Raw genomic sequence first — 24,802 nt, forward strand, 5'->3', positions numbered from 1 at the left:
ATAGGCTGATTTCCAGTGTTCTGAAGTTGTTTTTAAGGAGTTACGTAAAATAGTTCTAGACTAGATGACCCTCTTGTTGTTCTTTAATGTTTTCTCCATCTTTCACACCCCTCCGAGAAGCAAACAGGGACGTAACTTGTCCCACACATTTTTTTCAACTTTCTTCACATACCAGACTTTACCGTGTCTTAAGCAAGACGGAGAGCAGATACAGTGGCCTTTACTTCAATTTATGTTCTTCTACTGTGAAAGGCACCAGACGGGTAAAATGCATTTAAGAGGACTTAAAAATAAGTATGCTGGCAAAATATATGTTACTAAGTCCATTGAAGGCTAGTCGAAGCTGAGAACCCATGTGCAGTTTTATTGACAAACATGAACCAGATACAAAAGAAACATGAAACTAGAGCATAAACTAGAGCACACTCGAACTTAAGATTTGCTATAGTACATATCGCTTAACGTCAGTGTGTTCTGTATGAATCCGAGTATGGGGACCGTTAACCAGGGAAACGTTGACCTCTTGCCCCTATTTTCAACACCTCCATTCCAAACAATGGCTTCATTTTGGTATGTACCCCAAAGAAAATTCCCAATGGAAAAAATCAAATCCTGTTTTACTCAGAAATATGTCAGATTACGGAAGTCAAATGGGATGCTGATGTTTCTCAATTTGTTTTGATTTTTATGGTCTCGCATAGAAAATGTTTGGGTTCGTACCAGGTATGCTTATTCTAGAAGTGTGTAAAAGGGTCACTTAGCGCGCACTGCATCAAATAGTGGCTCATGTTGACACAGAGCTGGGCCCATTTCAACAAGTTATACGATATGCTAAGCAGATTTACAATGGGTAAACAAACACATTTGCTGAAACGGTGTGCTGTATAGACATGCACATTAATTTTTAGCAATACTCAATTCCCTCAGCCCAAAAAAAAAAATACAAGCTGTGTGGTGGGAACTCTCTGGTGTGCACGTCTGCAGGCTGACATATGGGGCACACGTACATCTATTGGCAACTGGGGTGCAATTGCGGCCTGCTCGAGTAACAGATGCAGGCTGCTAGCTTGTGTGGGAGGGTTATTGGGGGCTTAAAGCTGAGTTTGCGTTGTATAAAGTTGCCTGGGATTATCACAGGATTGGAAGGTGCGATGTTGTTAATATGCCCTAATGGGCCATGACTTCGGTTTCGGTCAAAATCTGATACGTCCACACTAAAAATCGAGAAACTACACAGGCCAGTCAGTGGAAAAGCCAAGAAAGTGAATGGAACTCTGGCAAATCTCAGAGGCTGTGGAAAAAGGACTGCCCCTGTTCCTATAGTCCCAAGTTTTTATTCATCAGCGGAGAACTAGTATTTTGTTGTGCATATTATGCAGTTGCATCATTACATGGCTCTGTGGAATACTTAATTCTCATTGGTCAGTCACGCCATTCAGTGGTATGTTATTCCCCGATAACAGCCGCTGAAAACTGATAAAACAGGCTCATCCGAGTTACTATATTTCAGCAGCAGAAGTCTTTTCTTTGTGTAAGTTTTGTGTTTGGTGAGCTAATAAAATATTAAAACAGTCAAATCAATATTTTGTGTAGAGTTATTTAATTATGTCATCAAGTATCATGGATTTGCTCTCTCTTGTTTCATACAAATGCAGCTGCTGCCATTTTGCGACTATAGTTTTGTACACTGTTGGATTATAAGATACTAGTTTGAACTTGTCACGCTAGCAAGCGCTCTCTCAGTGGAAGCTTTGCATTTAAAGACCTAATAAAATATTTTGACTCCGATCAATATTTCGTAAATCTTCGCTTCGAGTCGGGGTCCTGATCACCCTGTCAGGGTTTATTCTGAGATAACAACCGGTCGGATGTACATTATTCCTTACTCGGCTCTCAATGTGCAGAGCAGTCAGCATCATCAGAACTGCACTGTAATGTATCGTCTGTTTGTTCAGCTGCTTTGCATGTGTATCCGGTTTGAACGGTCTTATTTGGTTAGGGACAGACGTCGCCACTGAAGCTGCAAATTGGGCCTAATGTATGCTCAAACTCTCTGAGAAAACGGCATCTCGGATTAAACATCTTTAAATGTGGATTACACAGTTTAATGGGTGACAGTCTGGGGGTTTTATGGTTTACTAAAGAAGAGGGGGTGATTTTTTGCACCACTAGTGGCACCAAAGAGAATTACAGAAATGATGAATACTTATAGTTGTCTGTCTCTGTATATTAAACTGAGATAATACTATATCATAATACTATTCACTTACGCTAACCGGCTAGCTAGTGGTTTGGCTATATATGATGGTCTATATATTAAATATTGATCCATATACATATGACTATCCACTAGGCAATTAAGTGCAAATAAATAAATGCAAAATGGGCAGTTTACTTAAGTTTAGTTTTTAGCCTGTTGCAGCCAATTGAGAACTAAGCTTGAAAGTTGTTAGCATCTTTTAATTGTGTCCCTGAAAGTTATACTCACTGTGTTAAACTCTACAGTATAATGACTTTACAGTGGTTTTGGAGACCTATATAAAATAATTGTTTGTTAAAGTAAGCCATTTGCTACAATGCAAGCTTGGTATTACAAGTTGTCAAAATTGTACTTGTATTATGATCTGTCCGACTGGTTTGGCTTAACTATTCTTACATTCAGATATTTGTGTCATTTAATATAAATATAAATTAAAACATGAACAATTAAATTGAACATTTTTAAGTGTAAAGTTGTAGTCAATATTGCAGAACTTGCAGGCACTGCAAGAGTTGTTGTGTACCAATTTATAGAGCTCAGATCACACAGTCACTTTCAAACAAATCAGCTTTCTGTTGGTCAGCAAAAAATTGAGGAAATCTTTCAGATTTTTTTCCTTGTGTGAAATTTCAGAGTGTGTGGATTCCTATACAACGCACGCACGCACGCACACACACACACACACACACACACACACACACACACACACACACACACACACACACACACACACACACACCAGCTCAACAGTAAATGTGATGGCACCCTATGTGTTGGTGTAGTTAGAAGATGTTTTTGTATGACCCAGGTGTCAATCCAAATGGAATTTTCTTCTGTGGAACGCAAAAGAAGACATTTTAAAGAAAGTTTGATCTGTTTTGTCCATATAAAGAAAGTCAGTGGGGTGTAAAACAACATTAAGGCACTGAGGTAGTCTTCGAAATATATTTTTTTGTAATCCCAGAAGAATGTAAGTCATACAGGTTTGGAACAACATGAGGGTGAGTAGTCTAAATGATGACAGAGTTTGTGTGTGAGCTATTCCTTCAACTATTTTGTAGCTGTGGCATGGGTGACTCAGTGCTCCTAACATTTGAGAGCACTAGAGCCACTCATTTCTACAGATGGTGGCGCTAGTACCTGGTTTGGTAAAATCTCATTATAAAAAGAGCGCTTTTTACTTGCTTTCAGTCAGAATGTGAAGATCCCCCTCGTCCCCCTCCCCCCATATATTTGGGAGTGGAAATGGCTAAGTCGTACTCATCTGCCGTCATCTACTTGTTAGTAGTAATTTCATGTCTTTTTTTAAAAAATAAAAGTGATTGTTTGCCATCAAGTGTTCATTTTACAAATCATTAAAATACATTAAAATTGTATAATATTTAGAGCTTCGAAGTGCTGGACAAAGTGTGAAGCACTTGAAAGTCCTTTGAAAAGTGCTTTAAATTCACTTTCAAAAGGTTGTTTTTGAGATAAATAATGTAAAATAACATTCAACTCTTTCTGCCACAATACCATGGTTACAGTTAGCATTGCTACATTAAATCCATGGTTAATGTTGTGGATTGAAAATCCTGATAAACGGTCCACGCAGCTCAAACGAGTAGCACGATTTTGTTCCACTTTCATTTTGATGTTTCTTATGTGCACCAGAAATGGCAGCTCATATCAGTTTGCCAACGTGCTGGTTGCACCAGTGCGACCTCTAACTAAATGAAGTTGCATTGCAAAATGCAACCATTTGGTCGCTCTGTGACTTCAGAAGTGCCTGAGTGGAGGGCTGAGGTGTATGACTGATATACTGTGTCTGTAAAAGTAAAGAACGTTAAGTAGAACACAAGCCAAGAGCAGTAAAGCTTCTGTATATCAGACAGGAGGGCTGCCTTCAGTCTCTCAATCTGTTTCTCTCCTCAAGAAGTCTTTCTAATAGAATAATGGTCATATTGCATCCATAATAGAAACACGATAGATTAACCTGAGGATTTGCGGTGCTCATTTTTGCCTGATGCTGTTTATCTTAGAGAGTTTGTTTTACTGTATAATTGGAGTAGTACATTTTAAAACAATTAGATGCTTGTATGCTCTTTTTACAAGATTTTTATGTATTCAATGTGTTAAGACGCATTGCACTGCAATCCATATCGGATAGGTTTGAGACGCATGTAAATGTATTCTTTGCTAATGATCTCATAGGGAATGGGTACTTGTAATCAATAACCCAAAAATAATCCTAACTCTGGTACATGAGAAAGCCGCAGTGTCTTGGGACATAATAGGATCCAGAGAGTCTGTTGCGAATCTAAATTTCTGAAGGTTTAGTGTGTTATGAAATTTATTCATGATCTGTGAGAGTATATATTGTATTTTACTAGTTGTTTTGTTTTGCACTCGTCTGGTTCTCTCTCTGTCATATGGTTTTCCCTCCCCAATTCACCGGTTGCTCAAGCTGAGGGTTGCAGCTGGTGTCCATGTCTGCTCAGCTCATCCCAAGAGCCGTGATTCACATCGTCAGGGAAGCAATTCCCACAACGGTTTGCACATCTCTGGATGTTGTGGTTTGTTGAGGTTTTAACGCAGAGGAATCTCCAACATTCAATTAATGATGAATCACACCGTCTCCAGTGTTTGACCGAACATCTCCACATATTCAAAAACCTCCACAGATGTGCACAGGAATACAACGACTCCTCGTGTTCTCGAAACCTCCCACAGGTGCGAATGGAGCTATGGATGTGTCATCTGAAATAATACATCACTGGCTAGCCTGCAGCCATTAAACGTTAATAACCTACATGGGATGTCAGATGAAAAACAGCACTTTTGAGACGAGCGCTTATGTCGGGAGGTGGTGCTTGGTTAGCACGTCTCTGGAATGGGATTTTATGTAGAACATATGGAGCTATTGAAGTGTGGAATATTTCTGATATGACCGCTGTTTTTTGTAGGAGAAGAGAATGTCGATTTTTTTCCATTACCTTTCTGGTCCATAATGGTGCCCTGCTGCGGTTTCAATACGCTTTAAAACTACAACTGCGTTTATTAATGGAGCTCTGGGGATGTGGAAAAACTCAATTTTTTACATTACAAGAAGTGCTGACATGTAGTGACATCAGATGTGTTGGGCCCATGATTTGGTATTTGAAATGACTCGCCTCGGGACATAAAATTGGGGTAAAAGAAGCAAACCGAAATCTCCGCAGTCAGGTCATGTAAATACTATGGAGTATTTGGAGCCGTCTCTGGAATTAAGTGTGTTGTGGGATATTCGGGGAGTGCTGTGGGAAGAGAGCATATTATTGAGGGATATTACGCAAGGGGAAAATTGTGAGATTGTCTGCAACAAAATAAAATAAAATAAAATAAAAAGCGGAATAATGTTTGACACAGTAACTAGTCAGACTGGGGATTCAGTAAATAAAAAAAAGAGCGTGTGGAAAGTTTTTGCTGCATCTTGGCTCCTGGATTTGTGGGTTCTATAGTGAATGAATGGAAGTGATATTGGACATGCTCGAGATACATCCATATGAGTACATTTTCATTTAATGCAGACCAAGATAAATATGAGTTCGAGAGCTAGAAGAAAACAAAGAAAACTTCCATTTGAAGTCTTGCCTCCAGCTGTGTCTTTTTCTCTGCTAATCGTACGTAAGGTATCCTTGGCTTTTGATGAATCCTGAATGTCATTCAAATGGCAAACAAATGTCAAGGCTGGGAAACAGGTCACATATCCTATTCCCATCTCAATGAGACACAAAGAGGTGCCAGCAGCTGTGGAAAGAGAAAAGAAACCAGTGTTTTCTGGAGCTGGAGATGTTGAGGGCAAGCAATAGATGCACTCATCCCTCGGCTCTGACTTCTGTGGACAGGAAGGCCTGCTGAGCAAAGATTTGCCGTGGATGGATGGAAATGAAGCGTTTCTTCCCTCCTTCACCTCAATGGAAAACAAATCCTGTATTGATTATGCCTTTAAAGTCACAAATGGCACCCTTTCATGACTTCATGATGCTTCCTCGGCTGGCAACTTTTTATGGTTTTCCTTGTGGAACTTAAAAGAGAACTCCGGTCAATTTTAACATTGAGCTAATTTTTTTTGTAAATTTGGAGCGCTATCAATACAGAAAACGACAAAAATCGGTGTTGCCTACACCGTGTTATCCTCTTTTTAAAATTTGCAAAATTTACTTCCTGTTTTCGGTCGAAGTCCAAAGTAGGCGATTGTCGAGTTCACGCGCATAGGTTTCGTTACCTATGATCACGCGCGTGAACTCGACAATCGACTACTTTGGACTTCGACAGAAAACAGGAAGTAAATACAGGTATGTGCGCTGGCTGATATAACATAATTTTTATTCATATCTTTCACTTCTACTGCAGTCAGATTCACTCGTGTGCACTCTGAAGGAATCACTCAACATGGCTGGGCACTTGTATGACACATCAAGGATGTTAAGAGGCTAAAAGCAGGTTTAAAACTTGCCCTATTGAAGTCAACAGGGTGCAAATTTTAAAAAGAGGATAACACGGTGTAGGCAACACTGATTTTTGTCGTTGTTCTCTGTATTGACAGCACTCCAAATTTACAAAAAAATGAGCTCAATGTTAAAATTGAGTTCTCCTTTAAGAGAATTGTTGTGTATAGTAATGCACAGATATATTTTTTTCTGGATAATAGTGCAATAGTTGGATTCCTGAAGTAAAAATATAATTCATTTTCTCCATAGGGGAATTTAATTTGAACCATTAAGACTGATTGGTCTTGTTAATTGATATTATTCTACGGGGCTGTTGAATGCTTGAATCTGATTGGTTTGACGAATGTTCTAAGGTGTGTAATTATTTTCAGGGAAACACACGGTTAAAGTAGTTCCAGGTTTTGACCGCATCACAGTTCTATATCACTTCGCCAAATGACTTCAGTTATTTCAAAGGGCCTTACAGCTTACAACAGCAAAAGAACCAAAACCCACAACGACACTGACCAAACATAGCAAACAACCGGACAAAAACGACAAATTTCAAAAAATTTTTGCCACAAAATTGGTTTATGATGTATGGAAAGCACACAGTCTCTTTCTCCCGCTGTGTCTCCCACCCAAACGCACACACACACATAAAGTACTGATAACTTTTCCAAGGGAAAACAGGAGATTAAAAAATTGTTCTGCAACCAAACTTGCTGAAAATGGATGGGCACTGTTGCATAAGCCGATTTTTCTTATTTTTTATGTTATGGCCGATATTAAAATTCAATACTATTTGTTAAAAATAATTAATAATATATAACGCTAAAATATAAAATTAGTAGTTTAAATGCTACATATTAATTTAGACACCAAAACATGTTAATGTGTAGTATGAAAATGGATATTCATTTTGAGATTTGCTGAGGATTACATTTAACAAAGTTATTAAATTATTAATGTTTTTAAAGACTAATTTAAGCGTGGATGTCTGCAAATGTAGTCTAAATGTATAAATAGAGAAAATGAGGTTCAACAATTAAATATCCAATTATAATCGTTATTGGTAAAAACAAACAAACTCTAATATCGTCTGATAATCGAAATAGTACAGATATACCGTAAAACTTCAAATAATAGCCAAGTCTCAAATAGAGCTGGTCTGTTTTTTAGTTTCGGGTTGTGTTTAATCTTCTAATCGTCTGTTTAAGACAGTTATATGGTGCAGATTGCGCACGCAAGAGAGCCCTGCGCATCTGGACGGGAGCTTTTAACGCAAGCAAGGCAGAGTTAGCGGAGGCCGGAGAGGGAGAAGTGGAGGAGAGCGACGAGGAGGAGGAATTCGCCAATCAACTTGTTGTTGAGGATTGCGGTTATGATGATAGTGATGAACAGGGTCATTTTGATTGCAGTTGTTTTACAGGGTACCTTCATTCTTTCTTGTTGATGTGTTTCGGGCAACAAGTTCATAGGCTCGATGGATATTACCGGTAACCTGTATTGTTCAGCCCATGGCTGTCACATCATTTCGTCTGCTGCCAATAATCTAAAGGGTTATTGTTTTAGATTAAATTTACATTTATTTGTCTCAAATCGTCGTTATGTATATACTGACTTCACCCTGTGCTGCAATATATATTTAGTTTTACATTAATTTACATAAATGAGCTGGTTGAATGAAAATTGCTGATGTAATTGGATTTTTTCAGGTGATATTCTCAATATTCTCAGTTAACAGACGCTCTGAGATAAAGTTAATTCAGACAGCAGACTAAGCAACGATTGTATTTAATTGTACAGTACAATCATAACAGTACAGAGCTACAGACATGATCTTAATTCCATAATGTCCTTAAACATAATATTGCTGGCAATAAACTGAGAGAATGCGCTGCGCTTCTCGTCCTGTGTGCAACTCCCTTTAGACATATGGTAATATAGTAGGCTAATTCCTACATTAACTGTTTTGTTAAACACAATTAGTTATAAATAAAACGTAATATAATGTGGTAACCTTCTGTCATGCTTTCCGTCTATCAGCCTATGCTCTTTGGATCGTTATCTCTAGGCCTACACTCAACGAACAACATCTCAACACTAAATTAAAGGCTTGTCTCATATAGACGCCTGTCTCAAATACAAGCCGGTACAGTTCGGCGATTTGAGGAAATAAAAAGCCCGGGCTATTATTTGAAGTTTTTCGGTATTGTGCATTCACTCTTAGAAGAAAAGGTTCTATATAGAACCTTAAAAGGTTCTATAGGCGCTACGTATTTGGAACCCCTAAAAGGTTCTACACTCTTAGAAAAAAAAGGTTTCTGTATAGAACCTTTTAGGGGTTCCAAATACGAAGTGCCTATAGAACCTTTTAAGGTTCTATATAGAACCTTTTCTTCTAAGAGTGTTCCTAGTGATATACTTTTCAGTATTTCTTATCCAACTTCCACGATCAGTCTCTCCTCGTCCATGTTTTTCATTAATATGTGTGAGGAACGGTCCAACGAAATTGCAGTGTGAGCGGGACTACCCAACAAATCAGAAATGGATACCAAGTGGACCAGAGTTGTCATGGTCTGTGCTGTTTAAGACATAAAGTAATGGAAAATCATGGTCTCAATCTTCAGGTCCCTCATCACTCCAGAAGAAATACCAGATCTTATGTTGTGTTCTTGTTTCCCTGACGTGTCTTAGACAAGACGCGTCCATAAGCACTCTGACTGTGTACGTATCGATTTCTCAGAAGTTAGTGTATTATGTAATGATTTTTTTTCACTGCAAAGACATGCAGTCCCAGTCTCCAGAGATACCTTGGAATGGAAACCCAATGTTCAGAAGCTCAGAAAGATCGAGAGTCTCATCAGAGAGAGAAATGTGTGCATACTGTGATCACTTCAACAGATCGACCACATGCAACAAACACCTGAAAACATTACGAATGCGACTGCATATCTCTTCAGGGCCACCCGTGTGTGTTCAGGCACATTTGTGCACCCCAGACACCATTCGGTGGAGACGGCAGTGGTGCGTCAGGATTGTTTTGGAAAGTTCGTTCTGAACAGCAGAGCCAGAAAACCGTCGTCTTCTCCCTCTTCGTACATTACGCCTTGTTTATCATTCGGTCTCAATGGTTCCCGTTGAAAGAAAAATAGCAGTTGAAATATGTGACGGCTGATTTGAGGCAAGTGGAAGGGGCTTAAGTGTGAGTGGAAAGAAGAACAGAACTGTTTCCATGAGAGCGCTTCTCCTAATCCTGAAGCGCAGCCACTGGAAGAAGCTGCTCTCCTCCGGACATGTGTTCGATATTAATCCAGGAACTCCTCACACTTCAGGAATCCTTTCAGGTTTTGCTTCACTGTGGTATTATCCAGACCCCAGTTGAAGCATATCCCTTGTCAGATACTTCATGTTGTATCAGAGTCAAAGCTGGAGCCGGTTTCATATCGGCCTGTGAATTTCAGGCTCTTTGTGTCTTTATGAGCGGTGGCTTCAATACGAGAGGTTGAGCTTTATTTACGGCCGTCATTAAAAGCACTGTAATGCATCTGTGATGATGAAAACACTGATGATAAAAGATGCAACTGGCAAATAGCGACGATTATGTCATTTCGTGCAGATGTTATTTTCCAAATGAAAGGAAAGCTTTTAAATGTTGGCGACTCGTGGAGCCACTCTGGAACTTAGGGGAGATGTTCACATAAATAAGATGTGCGCTTGTATTCAAAAATGGAGATTTGTTTGCTTTTATTTTATTTCATTTTATTTTCACATTTAATTTCATTATTTCATTTCATTATTTCATTTCATTTAATTTCATTATTTAATTTAATTTAATTTCACATTTAATTTCACATTTCATTATTTAATTTAATCTATTTAATTTCCATGACACTGATGTTTTGTTGCCTAAAACCATTGAGCTTAGATTTTTGTGTATTATGTATGTAGACAAAATAGTATAGAATTTTAGTTTTGGCAATTTATTGGCTATCGGCCACATTGTATTTAACAACTTATTTGATATCTACCAGATTTTTCATAACTAATTTGGATGTCAGTCAGTCAGTCACAAGAGTTAGAGATGAGCAGTTTTATTTTAGTATCATTGATGTACTATTAAAGTTTTTGTCAATATTTTGATTTAGACTTTATTTTTCATATTTCTGTTTCCATTTTAAATTTAGTTTTTTTTTTTGTCTATTTAGTTTTGTTGTTGTTGACAATAGTTTTTTAAAATAAAGTTTTAGTTTTTAATTTGTTTAATTTTAGTTATTTTATTTCAACTTAAATAAAAATGTTTTATATTAGTTTGAGTCAATATAATAACGTTGGAGAGAACCAATGGCTTTTGCTGATGTTTTTCAGAGCTTCATGTGTACGGGAAGATTTTCAGTAGATAATGACTGAGATCTTTATCTGTTTCTCACAAAGAGATTGCACTACTGAAAAAAAAACAAAAAAACGTAGAGCATGAATTAAATGGTCTTTAAATTAAAGGGCACCTATTATGGAATTTTGAAATTTACCTTTCATGTAGTGTGTAACATAGATCTAAGTGAACAAAAACATCCTGCAAAGTTTGAAATATGAAAGTGCACTGTATATAAAGTTATTGTCTTTCAAAAGTAAGAGTCGACTTGGAGTCATTTTTATGAATCGTTAGAAGACCGAAGCTTTTTCTCTGACTAGATGACGTCAACTTGTCAAGTTATTTGAATACGATACGCCCACTTATTGCGCTCCAAGGCCAGGGACAACTTGAAAACGTCATGGCGACGAGACGCTGTGTTCTGAAGTGCGACTCAAACATAGACAGTATATAAACGGACTCAAAAGCCAACTTTTTCCATCTGCCCAAGGAGGAGCATTTGAAGACTAAGTAGCTACAATTCATATAACTATACCACAGAAGTATAGTCCGAGCCTTTATGTTTTATGTAGCATGCTTAATAATTATTTTGTTTGTTGTGTAAGCACCGTTTAGCTTCTAGGTCTTCAATGACAATTGTATTGAGATATGTGAAGTGTTTGTCGTTGTTTTCGGAGTTGTCTTAAAGAATAGAATAATACCTCGTAGTAACGTAACTGCATTTTTTTTTTTTTGTAAAAACGTTATGTTTATGCATCGGGCTAATGCAAACAAAGACTGATTGTGCTTTTACAATATGAACTCTGGGCTATGCTCGCTAACATAACATTAAATTCTTTATCTTATTTTTAGTTTTTTACTACAAACTACAAAGCAGTGGAGTATAATCATTATTATAACACAATTTAATTGATAAAAGCATCATTGTACTCCGTGTTAAACAATAAGTATTATCTCTGTAAACACTGATGGGTCATCTGACTAATCGCAGATTAACGTCGCGCAAAGGAGGGGTTTGGAAAAGTGAGTCGTTGAACGAATCATTTGGGAGTCGGTGAGCAAATCAGGTAAAAATAAATGCATATTATACGAAAACAAAAGTGTTTTTTGACATTGCATGCACGTAAAACTGTTGTTGGGGAATCCCAAAACAACATTAGGAACATTTTAAATGTCATAATAGGTGCCCTTTAAATCTTTATGCTTTAAGCTAAACATTATAAATCACCATCCTCAGGTGCACTATCACTTTAAGTAAATATAAACGGTTTCAAATACAATCTAAATGCTGCCGAGGAGTAAATATTCTTTTCAAGGTTCCAACATCAAGGATTTATTTAGCTTACTAACTACTACAAGATGGTTTGAGGGAACTCATCTAGCTTTGGCTTCAGTGTTATGTCACCGTCAGCTTCTCGACTCCATAAATACGATCCCATTTTAATTCTCGCTGTCAAAAAACGCACCTAATTCAAAACATGTCCTTGGACTTTGTCGTTGGATTGGGATTTTTTCCTCTCTCTTCGTCGTGCTTTGGCCCAGACAGAAAAAAAAAAACCTTAAAAAAAACAAGAGAAAGGAAACTGGCACAGGAAGTTCATAGATTATTATTAGCAGTCATAAAGCACCTTATTGCTCGATCACTGTGCTGCTTTTTGATTGGCTGCCGTACAGGCCCAAAGCAAACTGAGGTGACCGCTGACCCTCCACTAGTTTGTAATGTTTCTTTAATGTTCCAAAGAAATCTTTAGATAATTACTTCTGGAACTTGGGTTTTGTGTACGTCATTGCGCAAAAGAGTCATGAAACATGGCGATACATAAATCAATATTCCAGCTGATTTGATTTACCCTGTCAAAGACCCTGATTCATTCCCGCTTGTGTGGCTGAGGTCTGCGTCCATGAATGGAGAGTATAGAGTTCTCCTCAAATAACCAGCCGTCCAGGAGCTTCGAGTGGCAGTTTAAATATACAGAGATATTCTCAAACAAACCCGTATGCCAAGGGCAACAACTGCTTATTATTTATGTATTTATTGGGATTTCCTGTATATTTATAGATATGCTGGAACCTGTAGGCTGTATAATGTGTGTGTGTGTGTGTGTGTGTGTGTGTGTGTGTGTGTGTTTGTTTGTGGAGACCAGCAGTGTGCTTGGCTAGACACTTTCCTGTGTAACAAAGGTGAATAGTTTTTTTTTTTTTTTCACCCATTATGGTATACGATAATATTTATTGTAAAGAATGGTTTGTTTATTTTTATCAATGTATTTATTATGTGAAAAAAATACAATATCATACAAAGGTTTATTATTATTAATATTTATTAAATCTCAATCGTTTAAGTAGCCTAGTTCATAGATTAATAAAAGTACTAATAACTTTAATTTTAATATTAAAATGTTATTATTCTAATAATGCATTATTATTATTATTATTATTAATAAGAATTTAAATATAAAATGTATGTGAATTCCTCTGAAATTGAGAACCTTTTGTGCACAGCCAGTAAAAGAACATGCGTATGCAATTATTAGTGAATGTGACTGTTTCACCTTCATTCAAAAAGAATATGGTATGCATTTGGTCTCTGTCCTATGCTATCAATAAAATCAAAATTATCAAAAATAAGTAGAGTCTGGTCTGAGACCTTTACTGCACTGTTTTTTTACCATGCACATTTTGTGATAACAAACTTATGAATTTTATTGTTGTTTTTGTCTCTTATTGCATAAGCTGGTCTGTTATGTTGTTGAAGGAGAGAAATAGTTTCCACTCTGATGGTACATTCTGTGGCATTGGTGAGTTTCTGACAGAGCAGTCTGCAGCATCATTTAACACAAATAACTTTGAAAAGGCTTATTGAGCTGAAAATATATCACGTCCATATTTAATATTGTTCTGTGATGTAAAATAGAGCAAACATTTATCCTAACATTCTAATTTTATAATGTCAATTATTTATGAATACATTTTTAAATCACTACCACTGGCAACTATTTTGTTGACAGTTCCAAAACCCAAGTTGTCAAGACATCCATCCATCCATCCATCCATCCATCCATCCATCCATCCATCCATCCATCCATCCATCCATCCATCCATCCATCCATCCATCCATCCATCCATCCATCCATCCATCCATCCATCCATCCATCCATCCATCCATCCATCCATCCATCCATCCAGATTTTTTTTGTCCATCTGTCTATCTCTCGTCTATCTAGTATCCATCTGTTGGATAGTTCCTCTCTTCAGTCAGTCTATTTATCTGACTGTCTGTCTCTTCCTTTCATCCGTCCGTCTACTGTCAATCTTTCTGCATGTCCCATCCTATTTATCCACCTGTGAAATAGCTTTTTTTAATTCTACTGATGTGTCTGTCCAATGTATCCGTCCATGTGGTCTCTCTGTCCATCCCTTTATACTATCTGTCCATCCATTTGTCTGTCCTTTTTTCAGGCAGCTTTTTACTAATTCTGGGCTGACACGTTTCTTGTAGTGTCGGTTACTGCTTGTGCTTCAAACTTTAATTAATCTTTATGATTGTAGCCACAATCCAGGATTGATGTACGGGACAAGGGCATGATTAATACATTTTTTATTGAATTGTTTTTTTTAAATTATATAATTGCACAAATGAACCTGTTAAAGATACATCGGTAATGAAACCTCTTTTTCACCAACCAATTAGACTTGGATTATCATCTCTATAAACCAATGGCAAACAGAGATATTTTATTACTTGAATAAATCTGAAGAACAAGGCTGCAGTCTGCTGTAATTGTCTGGGCATCCATCATCGACCAGGACCCAGAAAGATGTGCACACCCTACTTCAACTAATATGTAGGTAGTCTCACGGACAGTAATGGTCCTTGACAGAGGGACTCTGTCTCTCTGCTAAAGGAATGCTGTGTTCAATATAGAGAGAGGCCTCTGACAGCGTCTTCTGTCAATCAAACTAGTCACGGAGCGATCAAAGAAGTGCGGACAAGTACTTGCGCAATGACCTTTCCCCCTCTTCTGTCAGAAAAGACGTGCAGCCTTTCCCTTACAGACTCAAGCACATACGCTCGTGATGACTCGCATGCCTGAGAAAGGCCTCCCTAGGTTGTGTTTGATAGACATGACTACTGTAAATATAATTTTCTATAAAGTTGGAGAGGTTAAAAAAGAACTACAGGGTTGAGGAGTTATATATGAAATTAGCTATTTTAAGAATATGAAGATAAAAATCTCCTAAAAAGATAAATGAGGCCCACGATTAATCAGATGCAAACAGAAATATAAAACCAGTTCTAATTGAAAGAGAACAAGTTGACAAAAAGATTGAATCCAAGATTGGGTGAAAATATGGTATAATGAGTGATTTATAAGCTATTTTTTATAGGCCGGTCATTTTTGACCGGGAACACCACAAGTGTGACTATGTGCCATATTTTTTACAAAACAAAAGTTTCAAAACAAAATTCCTGGTGAAACATTAGAGTAGACTAGTGTGATCAACAGTAGCCATTTTTTTCATATTTTTTTTCATATTTCCAAATTTACTCATAAATTATTTGTTTTTTACTCAAAAAAATTGATGCCTACTCTAAGATAAATGAGGCCCACGATTAATCAGATGCAAACATTGAATCCAAGATTGGGTGAAAATATGGTATAATGAGTGACTTATAAGCAATTTTTTATAGGCCGGTCATTTTTGACCGGGAACACCACAATTGTAACAAGGTAAAAAAAAACACACAAAAAAAAACGAAAAAATAAATAAAAATAAATTGATTTAGTTATACCGTTTGGGAACAAAGTCACTAAGTTTCAGTCCAAAGCAATAACATTAACTAGTATTTTCGGGAAAAAGAAAATCTTCTCCGGGTCAAATTGACCCGAACACCACATGAGGGTTAACCCTCTGGGGTCGGCAATCACGCCGGCGTGATCTGCTCGCTTTTTTTCTTATCAGTGCAAAAGAGACTCAAAATACTCTGCAGATTTCGATCTTACATATAAGTGTTATACATCATTCAAAACCGTTAAATGTCTTCTTTTATTTGTGTACACTCAAAATAAAAACAAAATGTTGTTTTTCGTAAAATAAAGAAAATAAATGATGCGCGTTCTGCCGTCTCTCTCAATGTGACGTTCATTCTCACGTTCGTTCAAGACTTGAGACGTATGTCTTTACAACACTTGGAGTCTCTTTTTTTTATTATGTAAATTATATCAAAAACAAATATTCTCTGTGTAAGTAATCCGTGAAGTTTACTTAATGATGTCTTTCCTTTATTTTGATTCATCATGAAGCCCTAATAGTGAACAGCAAATTGTGTTTGTGGGTATAGCCTTTTGAAACAGGGATGATCTGTATGTTCAACCCCAACTTCCTGTTTCAGGAAAGGAACCTGTGTTGTTCAAGTAGTTTCATGGGGTCTTTTCTATTTGAAACATGTCATTCTCACAACTACAGTCTTTTGCGGTGTTAAAATTCACTGTTTTCTGAACTCCTGTTTTCTGAATAATAACAACAACCTTTTAGTGCTGATATCAAGTTTTATGTGACTTGTGGAAGTTTTATGGCTCTGTATTTTATGGTTGATTTGTGTCAGTGTAGGGCAACAGCAGAACGTCCCTGCTGAGAAGACATCCTCTGCCAGTTGTTTTGGTTGATCAAGTCATTTAAAAAGAGCTAAACAGTCTACAGTTTGCTTTGGTTCTCAAAGCCAGTAGAGTAAGCCAAATGTCAACTGCTAAAAGAGAATATATGACTTTTTTGTTGTTGGTTTGATGGATTGTTTTTTGTAATTTTATTTATAACTTACTCTCCCCTCTATCTGCTTCTAATGTTACTCTTTTGTCCCAATTAGCTTATGTTTTTGTTTATACAGAATGGAACGGTGTGTGATAACATCGTAACTGTGTGGACGAGAGTCCAAGTGACCACATAATCTGACTTCAGGCAAGATCAGAGCAAAGGAAAGTTTAGAAATCAACCCGAGCCCTATTTGAGGATGGAATCAGTCGAACCAGGCCAGATTGTGCTGCGTTCGAAAACATTATTTTTATTTGCAGTATTTTTCCATCCCAAAAATATGGATGAAATTTTGTGACGGGAATGAGTGTGTATGGGTGTGTGTGTTCACATATTTTACAGGGGCCTCCAATCCATTAGAATTTCAGTCTATGCTGAATTATTGCCATAATAACAATGGTCTTTCACACACCACATTTCATCCGCTTGGTAGTCCGTCGTTAAACTCTCCTCAGCCCATGGACTTTTAATCATCAACCTCACACCTCGTCCAGTTGTGGAGATGGGTTAGTAAATTATTTTAACCACAGAATAGGAGTTGAAATCATCTATCAGCACTGGGTTTTGTTTAACAGTTCCTACGGCTTGCACAAGAAGTGTTCGGAGGTTATAGTAAAGCATGGCTTTCAGTTATTGATTGGTCAATTTGTTTGGCACTTTTTAGAAAACATAATTTAAAACATGTTACACTTTAATTACTTTAAAAAAAAAACCAGTAAGCAAGATGATGGTGTCAAGGAAAACTCCTTAGGATGTTTAAGTAGATGAGGAAGAAACCTTGAGAGGATCCAAGCACTTCTACAGAGATTAAGAGATCTCTACTTTGAGATTAAGAAGACCGAAAAATAATAACATCTGGTCTGGAGAAGAAACAATTCAGCATAACAATGCTTTTTTTTATGCTTCCTAATAATATTGCCTAAAGCAGGGTTGTCAAACTCATTTAGGTTGAGACCTGTTTTGGAAACAGCATTAGGATAAATGGGCCAATTTTTATTTATTTTTTATTTCTAAACCTTGGTGTATCCATTGAGTGTGAATTCACAACACATGCACTTTTTGAGTTTATAAAGTTCAGAATCAACCTCATGCTTCTATTAAAACATGAAATGTATTGATATTCTTAATCATGTAGATTTGTAGGCTATTTATTGATTACTTTAAATTAAAAATGATTTATTACTATATGTATTAACTATAATATTGACTAGAACAAGAGAAAAGCACTCACTGCTCTTTGCTGGGTAACTTTAAAAACTTAACATAAGGAAACAGCTCATTTTATTTTACAGATCTGCTTCTCAGTCATATACGAAGAAACTTGCATTAGTTTAAGTAAATTTTTTAATCATTCAGTGGAAATTCTGTTTACTTCTAATATTTTTCCATGTACCTGTCCATGTTGTCATCATTGACATGAAAGTCTCATGAAAACCCCACAGAGGGAAAATTAACAGGTTGCCCTGAACAGTTGTATCATTAGGAGATCAGATTTCACATGAAAAGCAAGAATGTGCAGGTATGCATGCGTGCTGAATGCTGTGAATAAGAAAATATTTACTGATTTACCAAACAAATGAACAACTCCATCTTTCCTACTGTAGCAGAAAAAAGAATATTATGCATACATTACACGGATTCTCAAGTTATTAGTATATTTTACTTTCAAGTTTCCTTGAATATTTTTTTGTCTTTGAGTCATGACTTTGAAACCCCTGACCTAAAGCAAGCATCAACAAGAATAACAACAAAGGAACCAGCACAGAGCCTTGTGGCACTCCATACTCCACTATTATTTGTAGGGATGGCCATTTTTCAAAAATATTGCATTCGAATATTTGGGCTCATAATTATCGAATATTCGTTTATTTAAATGATGTTTAACGAAAAAGACGTTATTTTTTAAGTAAAAAAAAAAAAAATTGTCACCATTTCTTAAGCTTACGATTAGGCAATATACACAACAATATATGTTAAAGTTTTCTTTTAGTTGAAAACATTAAACAATTGGCCTATGTGTAAACAATGTATAAAGAAAAAAAGGATTTAGGCTCAAGCAGCGCAAACAGAAAAATAAAGATGCGCCAGATATCGTACAGAACGTACACATACACTCGAGTTAGCATATGATTATCGTGTTTATATTGTTTCACGTTTATGTTGAGAAAAACAATAATATCTACATGCATGGGGCGCAGCCCGCAATTTATGCTCGAGTGAGAAAACGCGCTGCGCTGACAGACGTTTCAGAGAGACAAAGATAACGGTGTTCTAAGTTATTTCGGATCCCTCGCGCTACAACTGCACTTATTACCTGCAGTCGTGATGCAGTAACATCATTTTCAACTAGTAGCCTAATTCCAAACTTCGTGAGGCAGACGACGACATTATGTGATCAAATACAAACCACTTGTTAAACACGCGCCACAGCGCCACCCAATGCATTTAATTATAACTGCGAGTTAACCTTCATTAACTGCGAGATTTATCAGGGATTCACTGCATTTACGGCCAGCAAAGCATTTAGGCTACGGCTTCATAAATTCGATAAAATTCTAATAGTATTTTATTTTTCTAATAATAATCACAGATCGAATATTCGAAAATTTTTATATTCGTGCACATCCCTAATTATTTGTGTTAGTTTGTTTTAGTTTGAATTAGTAAGTACAGTACTTCTACCAAAAATCTGCTCATTACAAGCATACAAATCAACTAACAATGCAAAAAGTTCTCCCTGCATTTGGTGTCAAAATGTATTCCAACATACATATAATGTAAACATTGTCTGTTACATTGTCATCTTATGTACTTGCATGCAAAGCAAAATTGACTAAATTAATATAGCATGTCAACAAAGTATTGTTTTGCTCATGGCTAATTGTTTGATAAAGTAGACGTTGCCTCAGGTGTTGCTTTCTCCAGCCGAGTTTGGTTTTGTTGAGTTAGTCCATTGTTTTTGAGTTTAAATTAGCTTGAAATGATGCATAATTGCATATCAAATATCCAGAGTCAGCTATGCGAAATCGTAACAAAGAAGGTGTTGATACATCAGCTGAACTGTCACACTGACGGCCCGGCTGTTACTGTTTTCATTGTGGTTACCTTGTTTCTCTCGATCCATCTTTCTGTCTGTCTCTTTGCCCAGGGCACAGCACCCGTCTGCAATTTTATGAACCTCACATCTGTACCAGTGGGAGAAACCGAGGAATAATAAAATGTTTCTTTTTTTAACGTAATTTCGCTGATTATTTCCATATTGGTCAATGCCCTAGTTACGCCAAATACTTCAGCCAAATCAGGAGTGGTTCAGACGTTCGTCTTTTAGTGGTTATAGATGTTTGCATACTTATTTCATGACATAACGAGTGTCCATATTATTCAGTAACATAATAATTGCCATCATTAATGAATGAATGGGGTTCTAACTCTTATTTTCTTTATCTGTCCTTGCTGTCAGCTGTTTGTGGCTTGCAATTATACCCTATGGCTCGCTTTGCTGGCCTGGCATTCCTTTTGCTCCTTGCTTCGATTAATTTCTATTTTATTTTGGACTTTCCGTTTTTCTCTGTGAGCCCCAATATTATGTTGAATTATATAATATCCCACTATTCCATGCGGCAATTGGAAGCAGTAAAATCTACTGTAGCTTGTGAGGGCAGTTTTATAACGAGGCTAATCTTTAAAGTGAGTCATAAACCAAACCAGATTCGACAACAAACCCCCCGGGACAGACTGCCCCGTCAACAACACATAAACATAAAAACAGATATGCAAAGACATACGTGTCCATACGGAAATGCTTTACTCTCATCAGCTCACAGTATATGTGCGCGTCCGTGTGTGTGTTAGTGTGAGTGCGCGTGTGATTGTTTCATTCTTTATAGGCTTTCAATTAGTTTGCAAGTTTTATGAACTCTGTTATTCCAGGCCATTCAGTTTGTCTGCCATGTCTACAGTACATTTGATTTTTATTTCATGGTGGTCCAGGCTATTTTCCCACTTCAGTGTAATGAAGACTTTCTCAGACTTGACAGAAAGGGGCATTAACCCATGTCTTTATCTCTGGAGTGAATTATGGTAAATATTCATTCATATCATATTTGGCCTGCTTGTTCTTCCTCTAGATTGCTTTCTTAAAGAACATGCATTCTGTGTTTACTTAAAATCTTCACATATTTGTCGTGGAAGACACTTTATTTGGTTCAGCATACCACATAATAAAGCCCCTATTTAACATATTCATTTTGACCATCCATCCTGTGGAGTTCTGTTGATGGAAACTTTTGAGTTCTGGTGGTTTTGTTGTGTCACTGTCAGTCAGCTTGCTTTTATTTTTTCTTTCCCCTCATATTAGCTGGCCTAAAAGTATAACATTTCTGGTGGAAATGGTTGTGTGTGTGAATGTGCCAGCCGTATTTGACGCTGACGTTTATTAGAAGGGTTAATGTGCTGGAAATTAACTGCCTGCAAAGAGACGTTGTTAGCACCCATTTACCGCACTAAAATGTACTTTGACTTTTCCATCTCAGACTTTCTAAACTAATCTGGCTGTGCAAGAACAAAAAAAATGCTTTCTATCTGTAGGTGGCGGTTGCTGTGCTGACTGTGATGCGTTGCTGCTATATTTCATAGCACAGAAAATGCAACAAAAAAAGTATGTTTTTTCTTATTTTAAAGACTCAGGCATTGTTTAAACATTCTCACGTCTTTTAAACCCTACATAAGTTTCTTTCTCCAGTGGATATAAGTGAATGGTGACCAATGAATGACAAGCAAGATTTTCTCTGAATTATGACCCCAATATTAAAGCTGTCATCAATTACTCATCCTCATGTTGTTCCCAACTTATATTGATGTTTTAAAGAATGCTGAACCAAACATTGAGGATCCAAAGCTTTTCAAAGACGTGAACCCTCATGTTACATGATGCCCGAATTTTTTGTTGTCGTTGGACTATTCTTTTAAATTAGAGTCTGTTCCTAACACAAAGCTATCTTAAGATGTATGAACCACTTTTATGATACTTTATGTGCTTTTTGTCCTAATTGGAGATTGGCAGCCCAATTTCATTGTGGAAGAGAACAGCGTGAACATTCTTCAGAACTTCTCCTTTTATGTTTCATTGAAAAGAAAAAAAGCCATACAGGTTTGGAATGAAACGAGGGTGAGTAAATGATGACAGAAGTTTAATTTTAGAGTGAACTATCACTTTAATATAGAGCAGTTTTAATGAAGGCAGCTATCAACTCTGATAAAGCTTTTTTTTTTCTTCTTGGTGGTGAATAAACCGTCAGTAACACCGCAGGTGTCAAGATGGCTGCAGACATGGAGGCGTAGCTTTGAGTTATGAGCTGAATAGTGACTGAAAATGACCTGGCCTGCATTGATTTCACAGTAAAATTCACAGTACTCACAGTACACAACATTTTATTGTAAGACATTACTTTAAAAATTGCCTGGCTTTTACAAGGTTTCACAGTGTATAAAGTGTGCACTTCGCTTTAAGCTCTTTCACAGCATTAATGGCCTTCTCTGACACCTTTACGAGAGATAAACTTTCACACAAGCTGGAAAACAGTTCAGTTTTCAGGAGCTGTGAACATAGCATTTGAAAACCACTGTCATTTTCCCACAATGCCCCAAACAAACAGGAATGTCCTGGTGTCTGACAGCGTGCTTAGCGTGAGTAATGTTCAGAGCTTTAGAGACCCAGTCGTCCTCCGTCTCCCCTGCTCTTGAAAGCCCGTAAAGCCCGTAGCCACCGAAGTTCTCTCCATGTACTTAACAGACCAGTCTTGTTCCTGCCAGTTATTTAGCCACAAATCTGCATCCAAGCCAAACTACGACACAGCAGTCAACACTGCGCTGCAGCTTCCCTTCAAACTTAAAGGGATGGTTAAAATAAATTAATGTTCTTTCATTATTGAGTCACCATTGTGTCGTCCCAAACCCAAATGCTCTTGTTTTTCTGTGGAACACAAAGCAGGACTTAAAAAAAAAAATAATCTTCACCAGGTCTTTTCCATACAAATACAACAGTTCATTGCAACCGCAGTATTTTAAGCTCCAAAACTACACAAAAATTACCATTTTGTTGAGAATCTTCCTCTCCAGTGAGCTGTTAATTTCAGAACTGAATCATTGAGTCAGTTGAGTTCGTGAACTTGATCTACGGATCAGTGATTAACCTGGTTAATCAGATTCACACAATTAACTTAGAGATTTATTTGTATTCATGGATCAAACGTATTATTTGGCTGCAGGCGCCGCCATCTGGTCAGATGCGGGAATTAATTCTGCTCTTGACTCTCACAGTGCATTATGGGTATTCTCTAGCCGTTGAGTCTACATCGGTTGTACACTAGTTATTGTGGTGCATTGTGGGATTGAATGAGTAACGTCCACTTTGGTTTCGGACACCACTACAAATGGCTGTTCCCTGTTTTTTTCTGACACAGCCTTAGTCTGTTCTTCACATAATCATCAAATGACTTCAGAAGACAATGGTTTATATGTCTTGTACAACATATTCTGAAGTCGTACGTTAGATTTGCTTGAAAAAACAGATGGAAAATTGAAAGTCATTATTTACTCTGATAATCTTCCCCTCCAGTGAGCTTTTAACTTGTGAATCATATCAGTGAATGAATTTCGAAGAGCCAATTTAATCTGATTCACAAATCTGACACAGTGGTTCATTCATTGATTGGACTGATTCATTCATGAATCTGAGGTCAGCTGATTCATTGAACCGGTCAGTGACCTAAATATTAAGTATGTTCCTCACATAATCATTATCATATTACTTCATAACCGGTCGGTCTCGCGCAACATATTTCACATCTCCTGAAATCATACAATAGCTTTGTTTGAAAAAAGAAGAAATTTAAGTTGTTCCTTCTGAGAATGTTCTGAGTTAAACTTGTGAACAGGATCAGTGAATGATTCATTATTTTGAGTCAGTGCTTTTCAATAAACCCGATTTGTCCAGTTCACAAATCGGATTTAATGATTCATTTATGGATTGGACTGATTTGTTCATGGTTTAGACTGATTCTTTCTCCGATTCGACCAGGGGTTCTCAGCTCTGGCCTTCAAGGTCCACTTTCCTTCAAAGTTTAGCTCCAACCTTGATCAAACACTTGCTTATAACTTTCTAGAAATCCATGAAGACCTTGATTAGCTTGTTCAGGTGTGTTTGATTAGGGTTGGCAAAAATCTGCAGGAATGTGGACTAGTAATGGGCGATATAAACGATATGCGATATAAACGATACAAAATTGGCCTACGATAGAGATTTTAATTCTATTGCACTATCACGATAATGCATGTTAATGACGCAATCTACCCGCGAAAATTAGAGCCACGAGCTGCAACCGGCTGAAACGCATCATATTCGTCGTCATCTTGAGTAAACATGGCTGAAAGCGAAACGGAGGAGCTGGTGAAAAAGATGCAACATCCATTATTTGGAATTGGTTCGGATTTAAGCCGTCCGACGAGCAGTAGCAAACTATACAGAGTGTGTGGGGCAACAGTTCGGTAACACACACGACTAATCTGTTCTACCACCTCAAAACTAAACATGTCACTGAATACCAGCGCGAATTCAGAAAAAAGTGGTGTAAACACATCATCTCTGTGTGTGCCCGATTTTAAGATTCGTTGTTGTGTTGCTTTTTAACTGAGAAGACATCAGTTTTTCTGCCCTTTGCATCTTTTGTGTCCTTTAAAAAAAATTGCCAAACTACATTTGGAGTGCCTTCTGCACTGTTTTGCACTTTTTACTGTCTATGGCATGGCACTACTGTAAACAAACTTTTATACTTGAAGCATTTTCTTTAGTTGACGTACTGTATACAGGTGAAACGCGAAAAATTAGAATATCATGCAAAAGTAAAA

The 24,802-nt window shown here is 37.2% G+C and overlaps 1 protein-coding gene across 6 annotated transcripts in view; it reads left to right on the forward strand.

Moving 5' to 3' along the window:
• The window catches only part of znf469 (zinc finger protein 469), a 288,811-nt gene that overhangs the window by 80,942 nt on the left and 183,067 nt on the right, over nt 1-24,802 (forward strand). The gene's annotated exons all lie outside the window — the stretch shown is intronic.

Source organism: Phoxinus phoxinus (genome assembly GCF_949152265.1).
Source record: "Phoxinus phoxinus genome assembly, chromosome: 25".
Classification (NCBI taxonomy): Eukaryota; Metazoa; Chordata; class Actinopteri; order Cypriniformes; family Leuciscidae; genus Phoxinus; species Phoxinus phoxinus.